This window comes from Carcharodon carcharias, chromosome 33, assembly GCF_017639515.1.
Source record: "Carcharodon carcharias isolate sCarCar2 chromosome 33, sCarCar2.pri, whole genome shotgun sequence".
Taxonomy (NCBI): Eukaryota; Metazoa; Chordata; class Chondrichthyes; order Lamniformes; family Lamnidae; genus Carcharodon; species Carcharodon carcharias.
Genome location: NC_054499.1, coordinates 20,317,040 through 20,340,929, shown reverse-complemented (window position 1 = coordinate 20,340,929; position 23,890 = coordinate 20,317,040). Strand labels below are relative to the sequence as shown.

Here is a 23,890-nt window from a genome sequence, read left to right as displayed (position 1 = left end):
TGAACTCAGATTGCTGGATTCAGAGTCCAGAGTGCTCACCATTACACCAAGGCACCAAGAAGATGCTTTTACACACTGAATCGTTGCTCAAAGAAGATTACTTCTTACATTTAATAAGGCAGGAACCGGAAGAGCGACAACGGCACGTTGTTACTTGATGCCCTTGACAAGGGAACTGTTTGCAAGACACTTCACAGCCAGATTGTATCAAACAATTTTGACACATGTCAAATAGGGAGATTTCAGGAGAGCTCATCAAAGGCTTCATCAAATCATTACGTTTGAAAGTGCACACTTGTTCCTGGTGAGGCAACGGACTTGCGTTGGCAGGTCATTTCAAGGTGAACCATGAGACCTAGGTTGCGAACTGCTTGCCAAAGCCTCAGGCAGCCTCCCACGGAGAAGGATTTATGGCGAGTGAATATAGTTTGAGACGTCGATCTGAACTGCAAATTGCGACGTTTTGCTGAGCCACAAGAATGTTTGCAAACGATATCGGGAGCAAAATTGCAAGCGCATTATGTTCCATGTCCACCATTTCACATTGGCTTCATGTTTTGCAACATGTTGCTTCAGATCTCGCACTTACTCTGCTCCTAAGTTTGTCTGCTCTGCAAATGAAAGAGCTGCGTTCAAGCTGCCATTTGTGACATTGCTGCTTCTCTTCCCGGCTCCTCGTAATATGACACTCTTGCCAAATGATCCGTGAACGAGCATTGCTAGGCAGTGATGTACGAGACCCGACCAGGAAAGAAGGGATAAAACTGGTGCACTTCTAGGACGCAATTGAATTGATAACTGCCTGCCCTTGAAGTCTTTCGAGATTGCCTGTTGAATTTCAAATGCCATGCACCCAATGCCAAAACTGCCTCCACCTCAGGAATATAGCATCAGCGTGAGCCTCCTATCGCTCCAGAATATGAAGAGGTGAAAGCCAGGAAAGTCTCTGTAATCAGCAGAGACCATGAGCTCGTCAAGTTTCCACTCGCCTACCTCAAATTTTAACAGCAGCTTGGCAAACGAGAAACTTGGTTCCACCGAGATTTGAACTCGGATCACTGGATTCAAAGTCCAGAGTGCTCACCGTTACACCATGGAACCTACATGTCAGCTGACATCAGGCTCATGTCTTTTCTGCATTCACATTGGCGCCAAAGTTCCAAGCGAACCATCGAATGGTTCTCCTCGTGTGACACAAACTGTGGCATCCTTTCAATGGGACAGATAAAGAGCAGGGCCAAGAGCCAAAATGATGACACTGCAGGAAACTGGTGCAAGAGGCTCAGTCATGCGCATTCAAATGGCAGGGGAGCTGGTTCAAAATTTGACCTCTCGAATCGTACGCCATGGCAATTGTAAAGGAGACGCAATTGGCCAAGCTTGACAGCGAGATTGACAAAAGCATGAGGTTCCACTGAGATTTGAACTCGGATCGCTGGATCCAGAGTCCAGAGTGCTCACCATTACACCATGGAACCCAGAAGATGCATTTCTGCCCTGAATCGTTGCTCAAAGAAGATTACCTTTTACATTTAACATGGCAGCAGCCGGAACAGCGACAACGACATGTCGTTACTTGATGCCGTTGACAAGGGAACTGTTGGCAAGACACTTCACAGCCAGATTATATCAAACAATTTTGACACATGTCAAATAGGAAGATTTCAGGAGAGCTCATCAAAGGCTTCATCAAATCATTACATTTGAAAGTGCGGACTTGTTCCTGGTGAGGCAACGGACTTGCGTTGGCAGGTCATTTCAAGGTGAGCCATGAGACCTAGGTTGCGAACTGCTTGCCAAAGCCTCAGGCAGCCTCCCACGGAGAAGGATTGATGGCGAGTGAACACAGTTTGAGACGTTGAGCTGCACTGCAAATTGCGACGTTTTGCTGAGCCACAAGAATGTTTGCAAACGATATCGGGAGCAAAATTGCAAGTGCTTTATCTTCCATGTCCACCATTTCACGTTGGCTTCATGTTTTGCAACATATTTCTTCAGATCTCGCACTTGCTCTGCTCCTAAGTTTGTCTGCTCTGCAAATGAAAGAGCTGTGTTCAAGCTGCCATTTGAGACATTGCTGCTTCTCTTCCCGGCTCTTCGTAATATGACACTCTTGCCAAATGATCCGTGAATGAGCATTGCTAGGCAGTGATGTACGAGACCTGACCAGGAAAGACGGGATAAAACTGGGGCACTTCTAGGATGCAATGGATGTGATATCTGCCTGTCCTTGAATTCTTTCGAGCTTGTTGCCTGCTGAATTTCAAATGCCTTGCACCCAATACAACTGCCACCACCCCCCCAGGAATATAGCATCAGCCGGAGCCTCCTATCGCTCAAGAATATGAAGAGGTGAAAGCCAGGAAAGGCTCTGTAATCAGCAGAGACCATGAGCTCATCAAGTATCCACTCGCCTACCTCAAATTTTAACAGCAGCTTGGCAAACGAGAAACTTGGTTCCACCGAGATTTGAACTCGGATCACTGGATTCAAAGTCCAGAGTGCTCACCGTTACACCATGGAACCTACATGTCAGCTGAAATCAGGCTCATGTCTTTTCTGCATTCACATTGGCGCCAAAGTTCCAAGCAAACCATCGAATGGTTCTCCTCGTGTGACACAAACTGTGGCATCCTTTCAATGGGACAGATAAAGAGCAGGGCCAAGAGCCAAAACAATGACACTGCAGGAAACTGGTGCAAGAGGCTCAGTCATGCGCATTCAAATGGCAGGGGAGCTGGTTCAAAATTTGCCCTCTAGAATAATACGCAATTGGCCAAGCTTGACAGCGAGATTGTCAACAGTACAAGGTTCCACCAAGATGTGAACTCAGATTGCTGGAGTCAGAGTCCAGAGTGCTCACCATTACACCAAGGCACCAAGAAGATGCTTTTGCACACTGAATCGTTGCTCAAAGAAGATTACTTCTTACATTTAACAGGGCTGGAACCGGAACAGCGACAACGACACATTGTTACTTGATGCCCTTGACAAGGGAACTGTTTGCAAGACACTTCACAGCCAGATTGTATCAAACAATTTTGACACATGTCAAATAGGGAGATTTCAGGAGAGCTCATCAAAGGCTTCATCAAATCATTACGTTTGAAAGTGCACACTTGTTCCTGGTGAGGCAACGGACTTGCGTTGGCAGGTCATTTGAAGGTGAGCCATGAGACCTAGGTTGCCAACTGCTTGCCAAAGCCACAGGCAGCCTCCCACGGAGAAGGATTTATGGCGAGTGAACATAGTTTGAGACGTCGAGCTGCACTGCAAATTGCGACGTTTTGCTGATCCACAAGAAAGTTTGCAAAAGATATAAGGAGGCAAAATTGCAAGCACATTATGTTCCATGTTCACCATTTCACGTTGGCTTCATGTTTTGCAACATATTGCTTCAGATCTCGCACTTGCTCTGCTGCTAAGTTTGTCTGCTCTGCAAATGAAAGGGCTGCGTTCAAGCTTCCATTTGTGACATTGCTGCTTCTCTTCCTGGCTCCTCGTAATATGACACTCTTGCCTAATGATCCGTGAATGAGCATTGCTAGGCAGTGATGTACGAGACCTGACCAGGAAAGACGGGATAAAAGTGGGGCACTTCTAGGATGCAATGGAAGTGATACCTGCCTGCCCCTGAATTCTTTCGAACTTGTTGCCTGCTGAATTTCAAATGCGTTGCACCCAGTGCAACTGCCACCTCCCCCTCAGGAATATAACATCAGCCTGAGCCTCCTATCACTCAAGAATATGAAGAGGTGAAAGCCAGGAAAGGTTCTGTAATCAGCAGAGACCATGAGCTCGTCAAGTATCCACTCGCCTACCTCAAATTTTAACAGCAGCTTGGCAAACGAGAAACTTGGTTCCACCGAGATTTGAACTCGGATCACTTGATTCAAAGTCCAGAGTTCTCACCGTTACACCATGGAACCTACATGTCAGCTGACATCAGGCTCAAGTCTTTTCTGCATTCACATTGGCGCCAAAGTTCCAAGCGAACCATCGAATGGTTCTCCTTGTGTGACACAAACTGTGGCATCCTTTCAATGGGACAGATAAAGAGCAGGGCCAAGAGCCAAAATAATGACACTGCAGGAAACAGGTGCAAGAGGCTCAGTCATGCGCATTCAAATGGCAGGGGAGCTGGTTCAAAATTTGCCCTCTCGAATCGTACGCAATTGGCCAAACTTGACAGCGAGATTGTCAACAGTACAAGGTTCCACCAAGATTTGAACTCAGATTGCGGGATTCAGAGTCCAGAGTGCTCACCATTACACCAAGGCACCAAGAAGATGCTTTTACACACTGAATCGTTGCTCAAAGAAGATTGCTTCTTACATTTAATAAGGCAGGAACCGGAAGAGCGACAACGGCACGTTGTTACTTGATGCCCTTGACAAGGGAACTGTTTGCAAGACACTTCACAGCCAGATTGTATCAAACAATTTTGACACATGTCAAATAGGGAGATTTCAGGAGAGCTCATCAAAGGCTTCATCAAATCATTACGTTTGAAAGTGCACACTTGTTCCTGGTGAGGCAACGGACTTGCGTTGGCAGGTCATTTCAAGGTGAGCCATGAGACCTAGGTTGCGAACTGCTTGCCAAAGCCTCAGGCAGCCTCCCACGGAGAAGGATTTAGGGCGAGTGAACATAGTTTGAGACGTCGAGCTGCACTGCAAATTGCGACGTTTTGCTGAACCACAAGAATGTTTGCAAATGATATCGGGAGCAAAATTGCAAGCGCATTATGTTCCATGTCCACCATTTCACATTGGCTTCATGTTTTGCAACATGTTGCTTCAGATCTCGCACTTACTCTGCTCCTAAGTTTGTCTGCTCTGCAAATGAAAGAGCTGCGTTCAAGCTGCCATTTGTGACATTGCTGCTTCTCTTCCCGGCTCCTCGTAATATGACACTCTTGCCAAATGATCCGTGAACGAGCATTGCTAGGCAGTGATGTACGAGACCCGAACAGGAAAGACGGGATAAAACTGGTGCACTTCTAGGACGCAATTGAAGTGATATCTGCCTGCCCTTGAAGTCTTTCGAGATTGCCTGTTGAATTTCAAATGCCATGCACCCAATGCCAAAACTGCCTCCACCTCAGGAATATAGCATCAGCCTGAGCCTCCTATCGTTCAAGAATATGAAGAGGTGAAAGCCAGGAAAGGCTCTGTAATCAGCAGTGACCATGAGCTCATCAAGTTTCCACTCGCCTACCTCAAATTTTAACAGCAGCTTGGCAAACGAGAAACTTGGTTCCACCGAGATTTGAACTCGGATCACTGGATTCAAAGTCCAGAGTGCTCACCGTTACACCATGGAACCTACATGTCAGCTGACATCAGGCTCATGTCTTTTCTGCATTCACATTGGCGCCAAAGTTCCAAGCGAACCATCGAATGGTTCTCATCATGTGACACAAACTGTGGCATCCTTTCAATGGGACAGATAAAGAGCAGGGCCAAGAGCCAAAATAATGACACTGCAGGAAACTGGTGCAAGAGGCTCAGTCATGCGCATTCAAATGGCAGGGGAGCTGGTTCAAAATTTGACCTCTCGAATCGTACGCCATGGCAATTGTAAAGGAGACGCAATTGGCCAAGCTTGACAGCGAGATTGACAAAAGTATGAGGTTCCACTGAGATTTGAACTCGGATCGCTGGATCCAGAGTCCAGAGTGCTCACCATTACACCATGGAACCCAGAAGATGCATTTCTGCCCTGAATCGTTGCTCAAAGAAGATTACCTTTTACATTTAACATGGCAGCAGCCGGAACAGCGACAACGACATGTCGTTACTTGATGCCGTTGACAAGGGAACTGTTGGCAAGACACTTCACAGCCAGATTATATCAAACAATTTTGACACATGTCAAATAGGAAGATTTCAGGAGAGCTCATCAAAGGCTTCATCAAATCATTACATTTGAAAGTGCGGACTTGTTCCTGGTGAGGCAACGGACTTGCGTTGGCAGGTCATTTCAAGGTGAGCCATGAGACCTAGGTTGCGAACTGCTTGCCAAAGCCTCAGGCAGCCTCCCACGGAGAAGGATTTATGGCGAGTGAACACAGTTTGAGACGTTGAGCTGCACTGCAAATTGCGACGTTTTGCTGAGCCACAAGAATGTTCGCAAACGATATCGGGAGCAAAATTGCAAGTGCTTTATCTTCCATGTCCACCATTTCACGTTGGCTTCATGTTTTGCAACATATTTCTTCAGATCTCGCACTTGCTCTGCTCCTAAGTTTGTCTGCTCTGCAAATGAAAGAGCTGTGTTCAAGCTGCCATTTGAGACATTGCTGCTTCTCTTCCCGGCTCTTCGTAATATGACACTCTTGCCAAATGATCCGTGAATGAGCATTGCTAGGCAGTGATGTACGAGACCTGACCAGGAAAGACGGGATAAAACTGGGGCACTTCTAGGATGCAATGGATGTGATATCTGCCTGTCCTTGAATTCTTTCGAGCTTGTTGCCTGCTGAATTTCAAATGCCTTGCACCCAATACAACTGCCACCACCCCCCCAGGAATATAGCATCAGCCGGAGCCTCCTATCGCTCAAGAATATGAAGAGGTGAAAGCCAGGAAAGGCTCTGTAATCAGCAGAGACCATGAGCTCATCAAGTATCCACTCGCCTACCTCAAATTTTAACAGCAGCTTGGCAAACGAGAAACTTGGTTCCACCGAGATTTGAACTCGGATCACTGGATTCAAAGTCCAGAGTGCTCACCGTTACACCATGGAACCTACATGTCAGCTGAAATCAGGCTCATGTCTTTTCTGCATTCACATTGGCGCCAAAGTTCCAAGCAAACCATCGAATGGTTCTCCTCGTGTGACACAAACTGTGGCATCCTTTCAATGGGACAGATAAAGAGCAGGGCCAAGAGCCAAAACAATGACACTGCAGGAAACTGGTGCAAGAGGCTCAGTCATGCGCATTCAAATGGCAGGGGAGCTGGTTCAAAATTTGCCCTCTAGAATAATACGCAATTGGCCAAGCTTGACAGCGAGATTGTCAACAGTACAAGGTTCCACCAAGATGTGAACTCAGATTGCTGGAGTCAGAGTCCAGAGTGCTCACCATTACACCAAGGCACCAAGAAGATGCTTTTGCACACTGAATCGTTGCTCAAAGAAGATTACTTCTTACATTTAACAGGGCTGGAACCGGAACAGCGACAACGACACATTGTTACTTGATGCCCTTGACAAGGGAACTGTTTGCAAGACACTTCACAGCCAGATTGTATCAAACAATTTTGACACATGTCAAATAGGGAGATTTCAGGAGAGCTCATCAAAGGCTTCATCAAATCATTACGTTTGAAAGTGCACACTTGTTCCTGGTGAGGCAACGGACTTGCGTTGGCAGGTCATTTGAAGGTGAGCCATGAGACCTAGGTTGCCAACTGCTTGCCAAAGCCACAGGCAGCCTCCCACGGAGAAGGATTTATGGCGAGTGAACATAGTTTGAGACGTCGAGCTGCACTGCAAATTGCGACGTTTTGCTGATCCACAAGAAAGTTTGCAAAAGATATAAGGAGGCAAAATTGCAAGCACATTATGTTCCATGTTCACCATTTCACGTTGGCTTCATGTTTTGCAACATATTGCTTCAGATCTCGCACTTGCTCTGCTGCTAAGTTTGTCTGCTCTGCAAATGAAAGGGCTGCGTTCAAGCTTCCATTTGTGACATTGCTGCTTCTCTTCCTGGCTCCTCGTAATATGACACTCTTGCCTAATGATCCGTGAATGAGCATTGCTAGGCAGTGATGTACGAGACCTGACCAGGAAAGACGGGATAAAAGTGGGGCACTTCTAGGATGCAATGGAAGTGATACCTGCCTGCCCCTGAATTCTTTCGAACTTGTTGCCTGCTGAATTTCAAATGCGTTGCACCCAGTGCAACTGCCACCTCCCCCTCAGGAATATAACATCAGCCTGAGCCTCCTATCACTCAAGAATATGAAGAGGTGAAAGCCAGGAAAGGTTCTGTAATCAGCAGAGACCATGAGCTCGTCAAGTATCCACTCGCCTACCTCAAATTTTAACAGCAGCTTGGCAAACGAGAAACTTGGTTCCACCGAGATTTGAACTCGGATCACTTGATTCAAAGTCCAGAGTTCTCACCGTTACACCATGGAACCTACATGTCAGCTGACATCAGGCTCAAGTCTTTTCTGCATTCACATTGGCGCCAAAGTTCCAAGCGAACCATCGAATGGTTCTCCTTGTGTGACACAAACTGTGGCATCCTTTCAATGGGACAGATAAAGAGCAGGGCCAAGAGCCAAAATAATGACACTGCAGGAAACAGGTGCAAGAGGCTCAGTCATGCGCATTCAAATGGCAGGGGAGCTGGTTCAAAATTTGCCCTCTCGAATCGTACGCAATTGGCCAAACTTGACAGCGAGATTGTCAACAGTACAAGGTTCCACCAAGATTTGAACTCAGATTGCGGGATTCAGAGTCCAGAGTGCTCACCATTACACCAAGGCACCAAGAAGATGCTTTTACACACTGAATCGTTGCTCAAAGAAGATTGCTTCTTACATTTAATAAGGCAGGAACCGGAAGAGCGACAACGGCACGTTGTTACTTGATGCCCTTGACAAGGGAACTGTTTGCAAGACACTTCACAGCCAGATTGTATCAAACAATTTTGACACATGTCAAATAGGGAGATTTCAGGAGAGCTCATCAAAGGCTTCATCAAATCATTACGTTTGAAAGTGCACACTTGTTCCTGGTGAGGCAACGGACTTGCGTTGGCAGGTCATTTCAAGGTGAGCCATGAGACCTAGGTTGCGAACTGCTTGCCAAAGCCTCAGGCAGCCTCCCACGGAGAAGGATTTAGGGCGAGTGAACATAGTTTGAGACGTCGAGCTGCACTGCAAATTGCGACGTTTTGCTGAACCACAAGAATGTTTGCAAATGATATCGGGAGCAAAATTGCAAGCGCATTATGTTCCATGTCCACCATTTCACATTGGCTTCATGTTTTGCAACATGTTGCTTCAGATCTCGCACTTACTCTGCTCCTAAGTTTGTCTGCTCTGCAAATGAAAGAGCTGCGTTCAAGCTGCCATTTGTGACATTGCTGCTTCTCTTCCCGGCTCCTCGTAATATGACACTCTTGCCAAATGATCCGTGAACGAGCATTGCTAGGCAGTGATGTACGAGACCCGAACAGGAAAGACGGGATAAAACTGGTGCACTTCTAGGACGCAATTGAAGTGATATCTGCCTGCCCTTGAAGTCTTTCGAGATTGCCTGTTGAATTTCAAATGCCATGCACCCAATGCCAAAACTGCCTCCACCTCAGGAATATAGCATCAGCCTGAGCCTCCTATCGTTCAAGAATATGAAGAGGTGAAAGCCAGGAAAGGCTCTGTAATCAGCAGTGACCATGAGCTCATCAAGTTTCCACTCGCCTACCTCAAATTTTAACAGCAGCTTGGCAAACGAGAAACTTGGTTCCACCGAGATTTGAACTCGGATCACTGGATTCAAAGTCCAGAGTGCTCACCGTTACACCATGGAACCTACATGTCAGCTGACATCAGGCTCATGTCTTTTCTGCATTCACATTGGCGCCAAAGTTCCAAGCGAACCATCGAATGGTTCTCATCATGTGACACAAACTGTGGCATCCTTTCAATGGGACAGATAAAGAGCAGGGCCAAGAGCCAAAATAATGACACTGCAGGAAACTGGTGCAAGAGGCTCAGTCATGCGCATTCAAATGGCAGGGGAGCTGGTTCAAAATTTGACCTCTCGAATCGTACGCCATGGCAATTGTAAAGGAGACGCAATTGGCCAAGCTTGACAGCGAGATTGACAAAAGTATGAGGTTCCACTGAGATTTGAACTCGGATCGCTGGATCCAGAGTCCAGAGTGCTCACCATTACACCATGGAACCCAGAAGATGCATTTCTGCCCTGAATCGTTGCTCAAAGAAGATTACCTTTTACATTTAACATGGCAGCAGCCGGAACAGCGACAACGACATGTCGTTACTTGATGCCGTTGACAAGGGAACTGTTGGCAAGACACTTCACAGCCAGATTATATCAAACAATTTTGACACATGTCAAATAGGAAGATTTCAGGAGAGCTCATCAAAGGCTTCATCAAATCATTACATTTGAAAGTGCGGACTTGTTCCTGGTGAGGCAACGGACTTGCGTTGGCAGGTCATTTCAAGGTGAGCCATGAGACCTAGGTTGCGAACTGCTTGCCAAAGCCTCAGGCAGCCTCCCACGGAGAAGGATTTATGGCGAGTGAACACAGTTTGAGACGTTGAGCTGCACTGCAAATTGCGACGTTTTGCTGAGCCACAAGAATGTTCGCAAACGATATCGGGAGCAAAATTGCAAGTGCTTTATCTTCCATGTCCACCATTTCACGTTGGCTTCATGTTTTGCAACATATTTCTTCAGATCTCGCACTTGCTCTGCTCCTAAGTTTGTCTGCTCTGCAAATGAAAGAGCTGTGTTCAAGCTGCCATTTGAGACATTGCTGCTTCTCTTCCCGGCTCTTCGTAATATGACACTCTTGCCAAATGATCCGTGAATGAGCATTGCTAGGCAGTGATGTACGAGACCTGACCAGGAAAGACGGGATAAAACTGGGGCACTTCTAGGATGCAATGGATGTGATATCTGCCTGTCCTTGAATTCTTTCGAGCTTGTTGCCTGCTGAATTTCAAATGCCTTGCACCCAATACCACTGCCACCTCCCCCTCAGGAATATAGCATCAGCCTGAGCCTCCTATCGCTCAAGAATATGAAGAGGTGAAAGCCAGGAAAGGCTCTGTAATCAGCAGAGACCATGAGCTCGTCAAGTATCCACTCGCCTACCTCAAATTTTAACAGCAGCTGGGCAAACGAGAAACTTGGTTCCACCGAGATTTGAACTCGGATCACTGGATTCAAAGTCCAGAGTGCTCACCGTTACACCATGGAACCTACATGTCAGCTGACATCAGGCTCATGTCTTTTCTGCATTCACATTGGCGCCAAAGTTCCAAGCAAACCATCGAATGGTTCTCCTCGTGTGACACAAACTGTGGCATCCTTTCAATGGGACAGATAAAGAGCAGGGCCAAGAGCCAAAACAATGACACTGCAGGAAACTGGTGCAAGAGGTTCAGTCATGCGCATTCAAATGGCAGGGGAGCTGGTTCAAAATTTGCCCTCTAGAATAATACACAATTGGCCAAACTTGACAGCGAGATTGTCAAGAGTACAAGGTTCCAACGAGACTTGAACTCGGATCGCTGGATTCAGAGTCCAGAGTGCTCACCATTACACCATGGAACCCAGAAGACGCTTTTGTACACTGAATCGTTGCTCAAAGAAGATTACTTCTTACATTTAACATGGCAGCAACCGGAACAGCGACAACGACACGTTGTTACTTGATGCCCTTGACAAGGGAACTGTTTGCAAGACACTTCACAGCCAGATTGTATCAAACAATTTTGACACATGTCAAATAGGGAGATTTCAGGAGAGCTCATCAAAGGCTTCATCAAATCATTACGTTTGAAAGTGCACACTTGTTCCTGGTAAGGCAACGGACTTGCGTTGGCAGGTCATTTGAAGGTGAGCCATGAGACCTAGGTTGCCAACTGCTTGCCAAAGCCACAGGCAGCCTCCCACGGAGAAGGATTTATGGCGAGTGAACATAGTTTGAGACGTCGAGCTGCACTGCAAATTGCGACGTTTTGCTGATCCACAAGAAAGATTGCAAAAGATATAAGGAGGCAAAATTGCAAGCGCTTTATGTTCCATGTCCACCATTTCACGTTGGCTTCATGTTTTGCAACATATTGCTTCAGATCTCAAACTTGCTCTGCTCCTAAGTTTGTCTGCTCTGCAAATGAAAGAGCTGCGTTCAAGCTGCCATTTGTGACATTGCTGCTTCTCTTCCCAGCTCCTCGTAATATGACACTCTTGACAAATGATCCGTGAACGAGCATTGCTAGGCAGTGATGTACGAGACCCGACCAGGAAAGAAGGGATAAAACTGGTGCACTTCTAGGACGCAATTGAAGTGATATCTGCCTGCCCTTGAAGTCTTTCGAGCTTGTCTGTTGAATTTCAAATGCCATGCACCCAATGCAAAAACTGCCTCCACCTCAGGAATATAGCATCAGCGTGAGCCTCCTATCGCTCAAGAATATGAAGAGGTGAAAGCCAGGAAAGGCTCTGTAATCAGCAGAGACCATGAGCTCGTCAAGTATCCACTCGCCTACCTCAAATTTTAACAGCAGCTTGGCAAACGAGAAACTTGGATCCACCAAGATTTGAACTCGGATCACTGGATTCAAAGTCCAGAGTTCTCACCGTTACACCATGTCAGCTGACATCAGGCGCATGTCTTTTCTGCATTCACATTGGCGCCAAAGTTCCAAGCAAACCATCAAATGGTTCTCCTCGTGTGACACAAACTGTGGCATCCTTTCAATGGGACAGATAAAGAGCAGGGCCAAGAGCCAAAACAATGACACTGCAGGAAACTGGTGCAAGAGGTTCCGTCATGCGCATTCAAATGGCAGGGGAGCTGGTTCAAAATTTGCCCTCTAGAATAATACGCAATTGGCCAAACTTGACAGCGAGATTGTCAAAAGTACAAGGTTCCACCGAGACTTGAACTCGGATCGCTGGATTCAGAGTCCAGAGTGCTCACCATTACACCATGGAACCCAGAAGATGCTTTTACATACTGAATCGTTGCAAAAAGAAGATTACTTCTTACATTTAACATGGCAGCAACCGGAACAGTGACAATGACACGTCGTTACTTGATGCCCTTGACAAGGGAACTGTTTGCAAGACACTTCACAGCCAGATTGTATCAAACAATTTTGACACATGTCAAATAGGGAGATTTCAGGAGAGCTCATCAAAGGCTTCATCAAATCATTACGTTTGAAAGTGCACGCTTGTTCCTGGTGAGGCAACGGACTTGCGTTGGCAGGTCATTTCAAGGTGAGCCATGAGACCTAGGTTGCGAACTGCTTGCCAAAGCCTCAGGCAGCCTCCCACGGAGAAGGATTTAGGGCGAGTGAACATAGTTTGAGACGTCGAGCTGCACTGCAAATTGCGACGTTTTGCTGAGCCACAAGAATGTTTGCAAACGATATCGGGAGCAAAATTGCAAGCGCTTTATGTTCCATGTCCACCATTTCACGTTGGCTTCATGTTTTGCAACATGTTGCTTCAGATCTCGCACTTACTCTGCTCCTAAGTTTGTCTGCTCTGCAAATGAAAGAGCTGCGTTCAAGCTGCCATTTGTGACATTGCTGCTTCTCTTCCCAGCTCCTCGTAATATGACACTCTTGACAAATGATCCGTGAACGAGCATTGCTAGGCAGTGATGTACGAGACCCGACCAGGAAAGAAGGGATAAAACTGGTGCACTTCTAGGACGCAATTGAAGTGATATCTGCCTGCCCTTGAAGTCTTTCGAGCTTGTCTGTTGAATTTCAAATGCCATGCACCCAATGCAAAAACTGCCTCCACCTCAGGAATATAGCATCAGCGTGAGCCTCCTATCGCTCAAGAATATGAAGAGGTGAAAGCCAGGAAAGGCTCTGTAATCAGCAGAGACCATGAGCTCGTCAAGTATCCACTCGCCTACCTCAAATTTTAACAGCAGCTTGGCAAACGAGAAACTTGGTTCCACCGAGGTTTGAACTCGGATCACTGGATTCAAAGTCCAGAGTGCTCACCGTTACACCATGGAACCTACATGTCAGCTGACATCAGGCTCATGTCTTTTCTGCATTCACATTGGCGCCAAAGTTCCAAGCGAACCATCAAATGGTTCTCCTCGTGTGACACAAACTGTGGCATCCTTTCAATGGGACAGATAAAGAGCAGGGCCAAGAGCCAAAATAATGACACCGCAGGAAACTGGTGCAAGAGGCTCAGTCATGCGCATTCAAACGGCAGGGGAGCTGGTTCAAAATTTGACCTCTCGAATCGTACGCCATGGCAATTGTAAAGGAGACGCAATTGGCCAAGCTTGACAGCGAGATTGACAAAAGTACGATGATCCACTGAGATTTAAACTCGGATCGCTGGATCCAGAGTCCAGAGTGCTCACCATTACACCATGGAACCCAGAAGACGCATTTCTGCTCTGAATCGTTGCTCAAAGAAGATTACTTTTTACATTTAACATGGCAGCAGCCGGAACAGCGACAACGACATGTCGTTACTTGATGCCGTTGACAAGGGAACTGTTGGCAAGACACTTCACAGCCAGATTATATCAAACAATTTTGACACATGTCAAATAGGAAGATTTCAGGAGAGCTCATCAAAGGCTTCATCAAATCATTACATTTGAAAGTGCGGACTTGTTCCTGGTGAGGCAACGGACTTGCGTTGGCAGGTCATTTCAAGGTGAGCCATGAGACCTAGGTTGCGAACTGCTTGCCAAAGCCTCAGGCAGCCTCCCACGGAGAAGGATTTATGGCGAGTGAATATAGTTTGAGACGTCGAGCTGCACTGCAAATTGCGACCTTTTGATGAGCCACAAGAATGTTTGCAAACGATATCGGGAGCAAAATTGCAAGCGCTTTATGTTCCATGTCCACCATTTCACGTTGGCTTCATGTTTTGCAACATATTTCTTCAGATCTCGCACTTGCTCTGCTCCTAAGTTTGTCTGCTCTGCAAATGAAAGAGCTGTGTTCAAGCTGCCATTTGAGACATTGCTGCTTCTCTTCCCGGCTCTTCGTAATATGACACTCTTGCCAAATGATCCGTGAATGAGCATTGCTAGGCAGTGATGTACGAGACCTGACCAGGAAAGACGGGATAAAACTGGGGCACTTCTAGGATGCAATGGAAGTGATATCTGCCTGCCCTTGAATTCTTTCGAGCTTGTTGCCTGCTGAATTTGAAATGCCTTGCACCCAATACAACTGCCACCTCCCCCTCTGCAATATAGCATCAGCCTGAGTCTCCTATCGCTCAAGAATATGAAGAGGTGAAAGCCAGGAAAGGCTCTGTAATCAGCAGAGACCATGAGCTCGTCAAGTATCCACTCGCCTACCTCAAATTTTAACAGCAGCTTGGCAAACGAGAAACTTGGATCCACCAAGATTTGAACTCGGATCACTGGATTCAAAGTCCAGAGTTCTCACCGTTACACCATGTCAGCTGACATCAGGCTCATGTCTTTTCTGCATTCACATTGGCGCCAAAGTTCCAAGCAAACCATCGAATGGTTCTCCTCGTGTGACACAAACTGTGGCATCCTTTCAATGGGACAGATAAAGAGCAGGGCCAAGAGCCAAAACAATGACACTGCAGGAAACTGGTGCAAGAGGTTCAGTCATGCGCATTCAAATGGCAGGGGAGCTGGTTCAAAATTTGCCCTCTAGAATAATACGCAATTGGCCAAACTTGACAGCGAGATTGTCAAAAGTACAAGGTTCCACCGAGACTTGAACTCGGATCGCTGGATTCAGAGTCCAGAGTGCTCACCATTACACCATGGAACCCAGAAGATGCTTTTTTTATACTGAATCATTGCTCAAAGAAGATTACTTCTTACATTTAACATGGCAGCAACCGGAACAGTGACAACGACACGTCGTTACTTGATGCCCTTGACAAGGGAACTGTTTGCAAGACACTTCACAGCCAGATTGTATCAAACAATTTTGACACATGTCAAATAGGGAGATTTCAGGAGAGCTCATCAAAGGCTTCATCAAATCATTACGTTTGAAAGTGCACACTTGTTCCTGGTGAGGCAACGGACTTGCGTTGGCAGGTCATTTCAAGGTGAGCCATGAGACCTAGGTTGCGAACTGCTTGCCAAAGCCTCAGGCAGCCTCCCACGGAGAAGGATTTAGGGCGAGTGAACATAGTTTGAGACGTCGAGCTGCACTGCAAATTGCGACGTTTTGCTGAGCCACAAGAATGTTTGCAAACGATATCGGGAGCAAAATTGCAAGCGCTTTATGTTCCATGTCCACCATTTCACGTTGGCTTCATGTTTTGCAACATGTTGCTTCAGATCTCGCACTTACTCTGCTCCTAAGTTTGTCTGCTCTGCAAATGAAAGAGCTGCGTTCAAGCTGCCATTTGTGACATTGCTGCTTCTCTTCCCGGCTCCTCGTAATATGACACTCTTGCCAAATGATCCGTGAACGAGCATTGCTAGGCAGTGATGTACGAGACCCGACCAGGAAAGAAGGGATAAAACTGGTGCACTTCTAGGACGCAATTGAAGTGATATCTGCCTGCCCTTGAAGTCTTTCGAGCTTGTCTGTTGAATTTCAAATGCCATGCACCCAATGCAAAAACTGCCTCCACCTCAGGAATATAGCATCAGCGTGAGCCTCCTATCGCTCAAGAATATGAAGAGGTGAAAGCCAGGAAAGGCTCTGTAATCAGCAGTGACCATGAGCTCGTCAAGTATCCACTCGCCTACCTCAAATTTTAACAGCAGCTTGGCAAACGAGAAACTTGGTTCCACTGAGATTTGAACTAGGATCACTGGATTCAAAGTCCAGAGTGCTCACCGTTACACCATGGAACCTACATATCAACTGACATCAGGCTCATGTCTTTTCTGCATTCACATTGGCGCCAAAGTTCCAAGCGAACCATCGAATGGTTCTCCTCGTGTGACACAAACTGTGGCATCCTTTCAATGGAACAGATAAAGAGCAGGGCCAAGAGCCAAAATAATGACACTGCAGGAAACTGGTGCAAGAGGCTCAGTCATGCGCATTCAAATGTCAGGGGAGCTGGTTCAAAATTTGACCTCTCGAATCGTACGCCATGGCAATTGTAAAGGAGACGCAATTGGCCAAGATTGAGAGCGAGATTGACAAAAGTATGAGGTTCCACTGAGATTTGAACTCGGATCGCTGGATCCAGAGTGCTCACCATTACACCATGGAACCCAGAAGATGCATGTCTGCTCTGAATCGTTGCTCAAAGAAGATTACTTTTTACATTTAACATGGCAGCAGCCGGAACAGCGACAACGACATGTCGTTACTTGATGCCGTTGACAACGGAACTGTTGGCAAGACACTTCACAGCCAGATTATATCAAACAATTTTGACACATGTCAAATAGGAAGATTTCAGGAGAGCTCATCAAAGGCTTCATCAAATCATTACATTTGAAAGTGCGGACTTGTTCCTGGTGAGGCAACGGACTTGCGTTGGCAGGTCATTTCAAGGTGAGCCATGAGACCTAGGTTGCGAACTGCTTGCCAAAGCCTCAGGCAGCCTCCCACGGAGAAGGATTTATGGCGAGTGAATATAGTTTGAGACGTCGATCTGAACTGCAAATTGCGACGTTTTGCTGAGCCACAAGAATGTTTGCAAACGATATCGGGAGCAAAATTGCAAGCGCTTTATGTTCCATGTCCACCATTTCACATTGGCTTCATGTTTTGCAACATATTTCTTCAGATCTCGCACTTGCTCTGCTCCTAAGTTTTTCTGCTCTGCAAATGAAAGAGCTGTGTTCAAGCTGCCATTTGAGACATTGCTGCTTCTCTTCCCGGCTCTTCGTAATATGACACTCTTGCCAAATGATCCGTGAATGAGCATTGCTAGGCAGTGATGTACGAGACCTGACCAGGAAAGACGGGATAAAACTGGGGCACTTCTAGGATGCAATGGATGTGATATCTGCCTGTCCTTGAATTCTTTCGAGCTTGTTGCCTGCTGAATTTCAAATGCCTTGCACCCAATACAAATGCCACCGCCCCCTCTGGAATATAGCATCAGCCTGAGCCTCCTATCAGTCAAGAATATGAAGAGGTGAAAGCCAGGAAAGGCTCTGTAATCAGCAGAGACCATGAGCTCGTCAAGTATCCACTCGCCTACCTCAAATTTTAACAGCAGCTGGGCAAACAAGAAACTTGGTTCCACCGAGATTTGAACTCGGATCACTGGATTCAAAGTCCAGAGTGCTCACCGTTACACCATGGAACCTACATGTCAGCTGACATCAGGCTCATGTCTTTTCTGCATTCACATTGCCGCCAAAGTTCCAAGCAAACCATCGAATGGTTCTCCTCGTGTGACACAAACTGTGGCATCCTTTCAATGGGACAGATAAAGAGCAGGGCCAAGAGCCAAAATAATGACACTGCAGGAAACTGGTGCAAGAGGCTCAGTCATGCGCATTCAAATGGCAGGGGAGCTGGTTCAAAATTTGCCCTCTAGAATAACACACAATTGGCCAAGCTTGACAGCGAGATTGTCAACAGTACAAAGTTCCACCGAGACTTGAACTTGGATCGCTGGATTCAGAGTCCAGAGTGCTCACCATTACACCATGGAACCCAGAAGATCCTTTGGCACACTGAATCATTGCTCAAAGAACATTACTTCTTACATTTAACATGGCAGCAACCGGAACAGCGACAACGACACGTCGTTACTTGATGCCCTTGACAAGGGAACTGTTTGCAAGACACTTCACAGCCAGATTGTATCAAACAATTTTGACACATGTCAAATAGGGAGATTTCAGGAGAGCTCATCAAAGGCTTCATCAAATCATTACGTTTGAAAGTGCACACTTGTTCCTGGTGAGGCAACGGACTTGCGTTGGCAGGTCATTTCAAGGTGAGCCATGAGACCTAGGTTGCGAACTGCTTGCCAAAGCCTCAGGCAGCCTCCCACGGAGAAGGATTTAGGGCGAGTGAACATAGTTTGAGACGTCGAGCTGCACTGCAAATTGCGACGTTTTGCTGAGCCACAAGAATGTTTGCAAACGATATCGGGAGCAAAATTGCAAGCGCCTTATGTTCCATGTCCACCATTTCACGTTGGCTTCATGTTTTGCAACATGTTGCTTCAGATCTCGCACTTACTCTGCTCCTAAGTTTGTCTGCTTTGCAAATGAAAGAGCTGCGTTCAAGCTGCCATTTGTGACATTGCTGCTTCTCTTCCCGGCTCCTCGTAATATAACACTCTTGCCAAATGATCCGTGAATGAGCATTGCTAGGCAGTGATGTACGAGACCTGACCAGGAAAGACGGGATAAAAGTGGGGCACTTCTAGGATGCAATGGAAGTGATATCTGCCTGCCCCTGAATTCATTCGAACTTGTTGCCTGCTGAATTTCAGATGCCTTGCACCCAGTGCAACTGCCACCTCCCCCTAAGGAATATAACATCAGCCTGAGCCTCCTATCGCTCAAGAATATGAAGAGGTGAAAGCCAGGAAAGGCTCTGTAATCAGCAGAGACCATGAGCTCGTCAAGTATCCACTCGCCTACCTCAAATTTTAACAGCAGCTTGGCAAACGAGAAACTTGGTTCCACCGAGATTTGAACTCGGATCACTGGATTCAAAGTCCAGAGTGCTCACCGTTACACCATGGAACCTACATGTCAGTTGACATCAGGCTCATGTCTTTTCTGCATTCACATTGGCGCCAAAGTTCCAAGCGAACCATCGAATGGTTCTCCTCGTGTGACACAAACTGTGGCATCCTTTCAATGGGACAGATAAAGAGCAGGGCCAAGAGCCAAAACAATGACACTGCTGGAAACTGGTGCAAGAGGCTCAGTCATGCGCATTCAAATGGCAGGGGAGCTGGTTCAAAATTTGACCTCTCGAATCATACGCCATGGCAATTGTAAAGGTGACGCAATTGGCCAAGCTTGACAGAGAGATTGACAAAAGTATCAGGTTCAACTGAGATTTGAACTCGGATCGGTGGATACAGAGTCTAGAGTGCGCACCATTACACCATGGAACCCAGAAGATGCATGTCTGCTCTGAATCGTTGCTCAAAGAAGATTACTTTTTACATTTAACATGGCAGCAGCCGGAACAGCGACAACGACATGTCGTTACCTGATGCCGTTGACAACGGAACTGTTGGCAAGACACTTCACAGCCAGATTATATCAAACAATTTTGACACATGTCAAATAGGAAGATTTCAGGAGAGCTCATCAAAGGTTTCATCAAATCATTACATTTGAAAGTGCGGACTTGTTCCTGGTGAGGCAACGGACTTGTGTTGGCAGGTCATTTCAAGGTGAGCCATGAGACCTAGGTTGCGAACTGCTTGCCAAAGCCTCAGGCAGCCTCCCACGGAGAAGGATTTATGGCGAGTGAATATAGTTTGAGACGTCGATCTGAACTGCAAATTGCGACGTTTTGCTGAGCCACAAGAATGTTTGCAAACGATATCGGGAGCAAAATTGCAAGCGCTTTATGTTCCATGTCCACCACTTCACGTTGGCTTCATGTTTTGCAACATATTTCTTCAGATCTCGCACTTGCTCTGCTCCTAAGTTTGTCTGCTCTGCAAGTGAAAGAGCTGTGTTCAAGCTGCCATTTGAGACATTGCTGCTTCTCTTCCCGGCTCTTCGTAATATGACACTCTTGCCAAATGATCCGTGAATGAGCATTGCTAGGCAGTGATGTACGAGACCTGACCAGGAAAGACGGGATAAAACTGGGGCACTTCTAGGATGCAATATCTGCCTGTCGTTGAATTCTTTCGAGCTTGTTGCCTGCTGAATTTCAAATGCCTTGCACCCAATACAACTGCCACCGCCCCCTCTGGAATATAGCATCAGCCTGAGCCTCCTATCACTCAAGAATATGAAGAGGTGAAAGCCAGGAAAGGCTCTGTAATCAGCAGAGACCATGAGCTCGTCAAGTATCCACTCGCCTACCTCAAATTTTAACAGCAGCTGGGCAAACGAGAAACTTGGTTCCACCGAGATTTGAACTCGGATCACTGGATTCAAAGTCCAGAGTGCTCACCGTTACACCATGGAACCTACATGTCAGCTGACATCAGGCTCATGTCTTTTCTGCATTCACATTGGCGCCAAAGTTCCAAGCAAACCATCGAATGGTTCTCCTCGTGTGACACAAACTGTGGCATCCTTTCAATGGGACAGATAAAGAGCAGGGCCAAGAGCCAAAATAATGACACTGCAGGAAACTGGTGCAAGAGGCTCAGTCATGCGCATTCAAATGGCAGGGGAGCTGGTTCAAAATTTGCCCTCTAGAATAACACACAATTGGCCAAGCTTGACAGCGAGATTGTCAACAGTACAAGGTTCCACCGAGACTTGAACTTGGATCGCTGGATTCAGAGTCCAGAGTGCTCACCATTACACCATGGAACCCAGAAGATCCTTTGGTACACTGAATCATTGCTCAAAGAAGATTACTTCTTACATTTAACATGGCAGCAACCGGAACAGCGACAACGACACGTCGTTACTTGATGCCCTTGACAAGGGAACTGTTTGCAAGACACTTCACAGCCAGATTGTATCACACAATTTTGACACATGTCAAATAGGGAGATTTCAGGAGAGCTCATCAAAGGCTTCATCAAATCATTACGTTTGAAAGTGCACACTTGTTCCTGGTGAGGCAACGGACTTGCGTTGGCAGGTCATTTCAAGGTGAGCCATGAGACCTAGGTTGCGAACTGCTTGCCAAAGCCTCAGGCAGCCTCCCACGGAGAAGGATTTAGGGCGAGTGAACATAGTTTGAGACGTCGAGCTGCACTGCAAATTGCGACGTTTTGCTGAGCCACAAGTATGTTTGCAAACGATATCGGGAGCAAAATTGCAAGCGCCTTATGTTCCATGTCCACCATTTCACGTTGGCTTCATGTTTTGCAACATGTTGCTTCAGATCTCGCACTTAATCTGCTCCTAAGTTTGTCTGCTTTGCAAATGAAAGAGCTGCGTTCAAGCTGCAATTTGTGACATTGTTGCTTCTCTTCCCGGCTCCTCGTAATATGACACTCTTGCCAAATGATCCGTGAATGAGCATTGCTAGGCAGTGATGTACGAGACCTGACCAGGAAAGACGGGATAAAAGTGGGGCACTTCTAGGATGCAATGGAAGTGATATCTGCCTGCCCCTGAATTCATTCGAACTTGTTGCCTGCTGAATTTCAGATGCCTTGCACCCAGTGCAACTGCCACCTCCCCCTCAGGAATATAACATCAGCCTGAGCCTCCTATCGCTCAAGAATATGAAGAGGTGAAAGCCAGGAAAGGTTCTGTAATCAGCAGAGACCATGAGCTCGTCAAGTATCCACTCGCCTACCTCAAATTTTAACAGCAGCTTGGCAAACGAGAAACTTGGTTGCACCGAGATTTGAACTCTGATCAGTGGATTCAAAGTCCAGAGTTCACACCGTTACACCATGGAACCTACATGTCAGCTGACATCAGGCTCATGTCTTTTCTGCATTCACATTGCCGCCAAAGTTCCAAGCAAACCATCGAATGGTTCTCCTCGTGTGACACAAACTGTGGCATCCTTTCAATGGGACAGATAAAGAGCAGGGCCAAGAGCCAAAACAATGACACTGCAGGAAACTGGGGCAAGAGGCTCAGTCATGCGCATTCAAATGGCAGGGGAGCTGGTTCAAAATTTGCCCTCTAGAATATTACGCAATTGGCCAAGCTTGACAGCGAGATTGTCGAGACTACACGGTTCCACCGAGACTTGAACTCGGATCGCTGGATTCAGAGTCCAGAGTGCTCACCATTACACCATGGAACCCAGAAGATGCTTTTTTTATACTGAATCGTTGCTCAAAGAAGATTACTTCTTACATTTAACGTGGCAGCAACCGGAACAGCGACAATGACACGTCGTTACTTGATGCCCTTGACAAGGGAACTGTTTGCAAGACACTTCACAGCCAGATTGTATCAAACAATTTTGACACATGTCAAATAGGGAGATTTCAGGAGAGCTCATCAAAGGCTTCATCAAATCATTACGTTTGAAAGTGCACACTTGTTCCTGGTGAGGCAACGGACTTGCGTTGGCAGGTCATTTCAAGGTGAGCCATGAGACCTAGGTTGCGAACTGCTTGCCAAAGCCTCAGGCAGCCTCCCACGGAGAAGGATTTAGGGCGAGTGAACATAGTTTGAGACGTCGAGCTGCACTGCAAATTGCGACGTTTTGCTGAGCCACAAGAATGTTTGCAAACGATATCGGGAGCAAAATTGCAAGCGCTTTATGTTCCATGTCCACCATTTCATGTTGGCTTCATGTTTTGCAACATGTTGCTTCAGATCTCGCACTGACTCTGCTCCTAAGTTTGTCTGCTCTGCAAATGAAAGAGCTGCGTTCAAGCTGCAATTTGTGACATTGTTGCTTCTCTTCCCGGCTCCTCGTAATATGACACTCTTGCCAAATGATCCGTGAACGAGCATTGCTAGGCAGTGATGTACGAGACCTGACCAGGAAAGGCAGGATAAAACTGGTGCACTTCTAGGACGCAATTGAACTGATATCTGCCTGCCCTTGAAGTCTTTCGAGCTTGCCTGTTGAATTTCAAATGCCATGCACCCAATGCAAAAACTGCCTCCACCTCAGGAATATAGCATCAGCGTGAGCCTCCTGTCGCTCAAGAATACGAAGAGGTGAAAGCCAGGAAAGGCTCTGTAATCAGCAGAGACCATGAGCTCGTCAAGTATCCACTCGCCTACCTCAAATTTTAACAGCAGCTTGGCAAACGAGAAACTTGGTCCCACCGAGATTTGAACTCGGATTACTGGATTCAAAGTCCAGAGTGCTCACCGTTACACCATGGAACCTACATGTCAGTTGACATCAGGCTCATGTCTTTTCTGCATTCACATTGGCGCCAAAGTTCCAAGCGAACCATCGAATGGTTCTCCTCGTGTGACACAAACTGTGGCATCCTTTCAATGGGACAGATAAAGAGCAGGGCCAAGAGCCAAAATAATGACACTGCTGGAAACTGGTGCAAGAGGCTCAGTCATGCGCATTCAAATGGCAGGGGAGCTGGTTCAAAATTTGACCTCTCGAATCATAAGCCATGGCAATTGTAAAGGTGACGCAAT

General features: G+C 46.7%; 23 non-coding genes across 23 annotated transcripts; all 23 read right to left on the bottom strand.

Moving 5' to 3' along the window:
• Positions 1 to 1,029: 1,029 nt before the first annotated feature.
• trnaq-uug lies at positions 1,030 to 1,101 on the bottom strand. Its single transcript has one exon. It is a non-coding gene; the product is annotated as a tRNA-Gln (tRNA).
• Positions 1,102 to 1,406: 305 nt separating this feature from the next.
• On the bottom strand, positions 1,407 to 1,478 carry trnaq-cug. Its single transcript has one exon. It is a non-coding gene; the product is annotated as a tRNA-Gln (tRNA).
• Positions 1,479 to 2,454: 976 nt separating this feature from the next.
• trnaq-uug lies at positions 2,455 to 2,526 on the bottom strand. Its single transcript has one exon. It is a non-coding gene; the product is annotated as a tRNA-Gln (tRNA).
• Positions 2,527 to 3,857: 1,331 nt separating this feature from the next.
• On the bottom strand, positions 3,858 to 3,929 carry trnaq-uug. Its single transcript has one exon. It is a non-coding gene; the product is annotated as a tRNA-Gln (tRNA).
• Positions 3,930 to 5,256: 1,327 nt separating this feature from the next.
• On the bottom strand, positions 5,257 to 5,328 carry trnaq-uug. Its single transcript has one exon. It is a non-coding gene; the product is annotated as a tRNA-Gln (tRNA).
• A 305-nt stretch (positions 5,329 to 5,633) lies between these two features.
• On the bottom strand, positions 5,634 to 5,705 carry trnaq-cug. Its single transcript has one exon. It is a non-coding gene; the product is annotated as a tRNA-Gln (tRNA).
• Positions 5,706 to 6,681: 976 nt separating this feature from the next.
• On the bottom strand, positions 6,682 to 6,753 carry trnaq-uug. The gene has a single exon. It is a non-coding gene; the product is annotated as a tRNA-Gln (tRNA).
• A 1,331-nt stretch (positions 6,754 to 8,084) lies between these two features.
• On the bottom strand, positions 8,085 to 8,156 carry trnaq-uug. Its single transcript has one exon. It is a non-coding gene; the product is annotated as a tRNA-Gln (tRNA).
• A 1,327-nt stretch (positions 8,157 to 9,483) lies between these two features.
• Positions 9,484 to 9,555, bottom strand: trnaq-uug. The gene has a single exon. It is a non-coding gene; the product is annotated as a tRNA-Gln (tRNA).
• A 305-nt stretch (positions 9,556 to 9,860) lies between these two features.
• trnaq-cug lies at positions 9,861 to 9,932 on the bottom strand. The gene has a single exon. It is a non-coding gene; the product is annotated as a tRNA-Gln (tRNA).
• A 976-nt stretch (positions 9,933 to 10,908) lies between these two features.
• Positions 10,909 to 10,980, bottom strand: trnaq-uug. Its single transcript has one exon. It is a non-coding gene; the product is annotated as a tRNA-Gln (tRNA).
• A 282-nt stretch (positions 10,981 to 11,262) lies between these two features.
• trnaq-cug lies at positions 11,263 to 11,334 on the bottom strand. The gene has a single exon. It is a non-coding gene; the product is annotated as a tRNA-Gln (tRNA).
• Positions 11,335 to 12,651: 1,317 nt separating this feature from the next.
• On the bottom strand, positions 12,652 to 12,723 carry trnaq-cug. Its single transcript has one exon. It is a non-coding gene; the product is annotated as a tRNA-Gln (tRNA).
• Positions 12,724 to 13,696: 973 nt separating this feature from the next.
• Positions 13,697 to 13,768, bottom strand: trnaq-uug. Its single transcript has one exon. It is a non-coding gene; the product is annotated as a tRNA-Gln (tRNA).
• A 1,696-nt stretch (positions 13,769 to 15,464) lies between these two features.
• Positions 15,465 to 15,536, bottom strand: trnaq-cug. The gene has a single exon. It is a non-coding gene; the product is annotated as a tRNA-Gln (tRNA).
• Positions 15,537 to 16,510: 974 nt separating this feature from the next.
• Positions 16,511 to 16,582, bottom strand: trnaq-uug. The gene has a single exon. It is a non-coding gene; the product is annotated as a tRNA-Gln (tRNA).
• A 1,346-nt stretch (positions 16,583 to 17,928) lies between these two features.
• On the bottom strand, positions 17,929 to 18,000 carry trnaq-uug. Its single transcript has one exon. It is a non-coding gene; the product is annotated as a tRNA-Gln (tRNA).
• A 282-nt stretch (positions 18,001 to 18,282) lies between these two features.
• Positions 18,283 to 18,354, bottom strand: trnaq-cug. Its single transcript has one exon. It is a non-coding gene; the product is annotated as a tRNA-Gln (tRNA).
• Positions 18,355 to 19,330: 976 nt separating this feature from the next.
• Positions 19,331 to 19,402, bottom strand: trnaq-uug. The gene has a single exon. It is a non-coding gene; the product is annotated as a tRNA-Gln (tRNA).
• Positions 19,403 to 20,746: 1,344 nt separating this feature from the next.
• Positions 20,747 to 20,818, bottom strand: trnaq-uug. Its single transcript has one exon. It is a non-coding gene; the product is annotated as a tRNA-Gln (tRNA).
• Positions 20,819 to 21,100: 282 nt separating this feature from the next.
• Positions 21,101 to 21,172, bottom strand: trnaq-cug. The gene has a single exon. It is a non-coding gene; the product is annotated as a tRNA-Gln (tRNA).
• Positions 21,173 to 22,502: 1,330 nt separating this feature from the next.
• trnaq-cug lies at positions 22,503 to 22,574 on the bottom strand. The gene has a single exon. It is a non-coding gene; the product is annotated as a tRNA-Gln (tRNA).
• Positions 22,575 to 23,548: 974 nt separating this feature from the next.
• On the bottom strand, positions 23,549 to 23,620 carry trnaq-uug. Its single transcript has one exon. It is a non-coding gene; the product is annotated as a tRNA-Gln (tRNA).
• Positions 23,621 to 23,890: the final 270 nt, after the last annotated feature.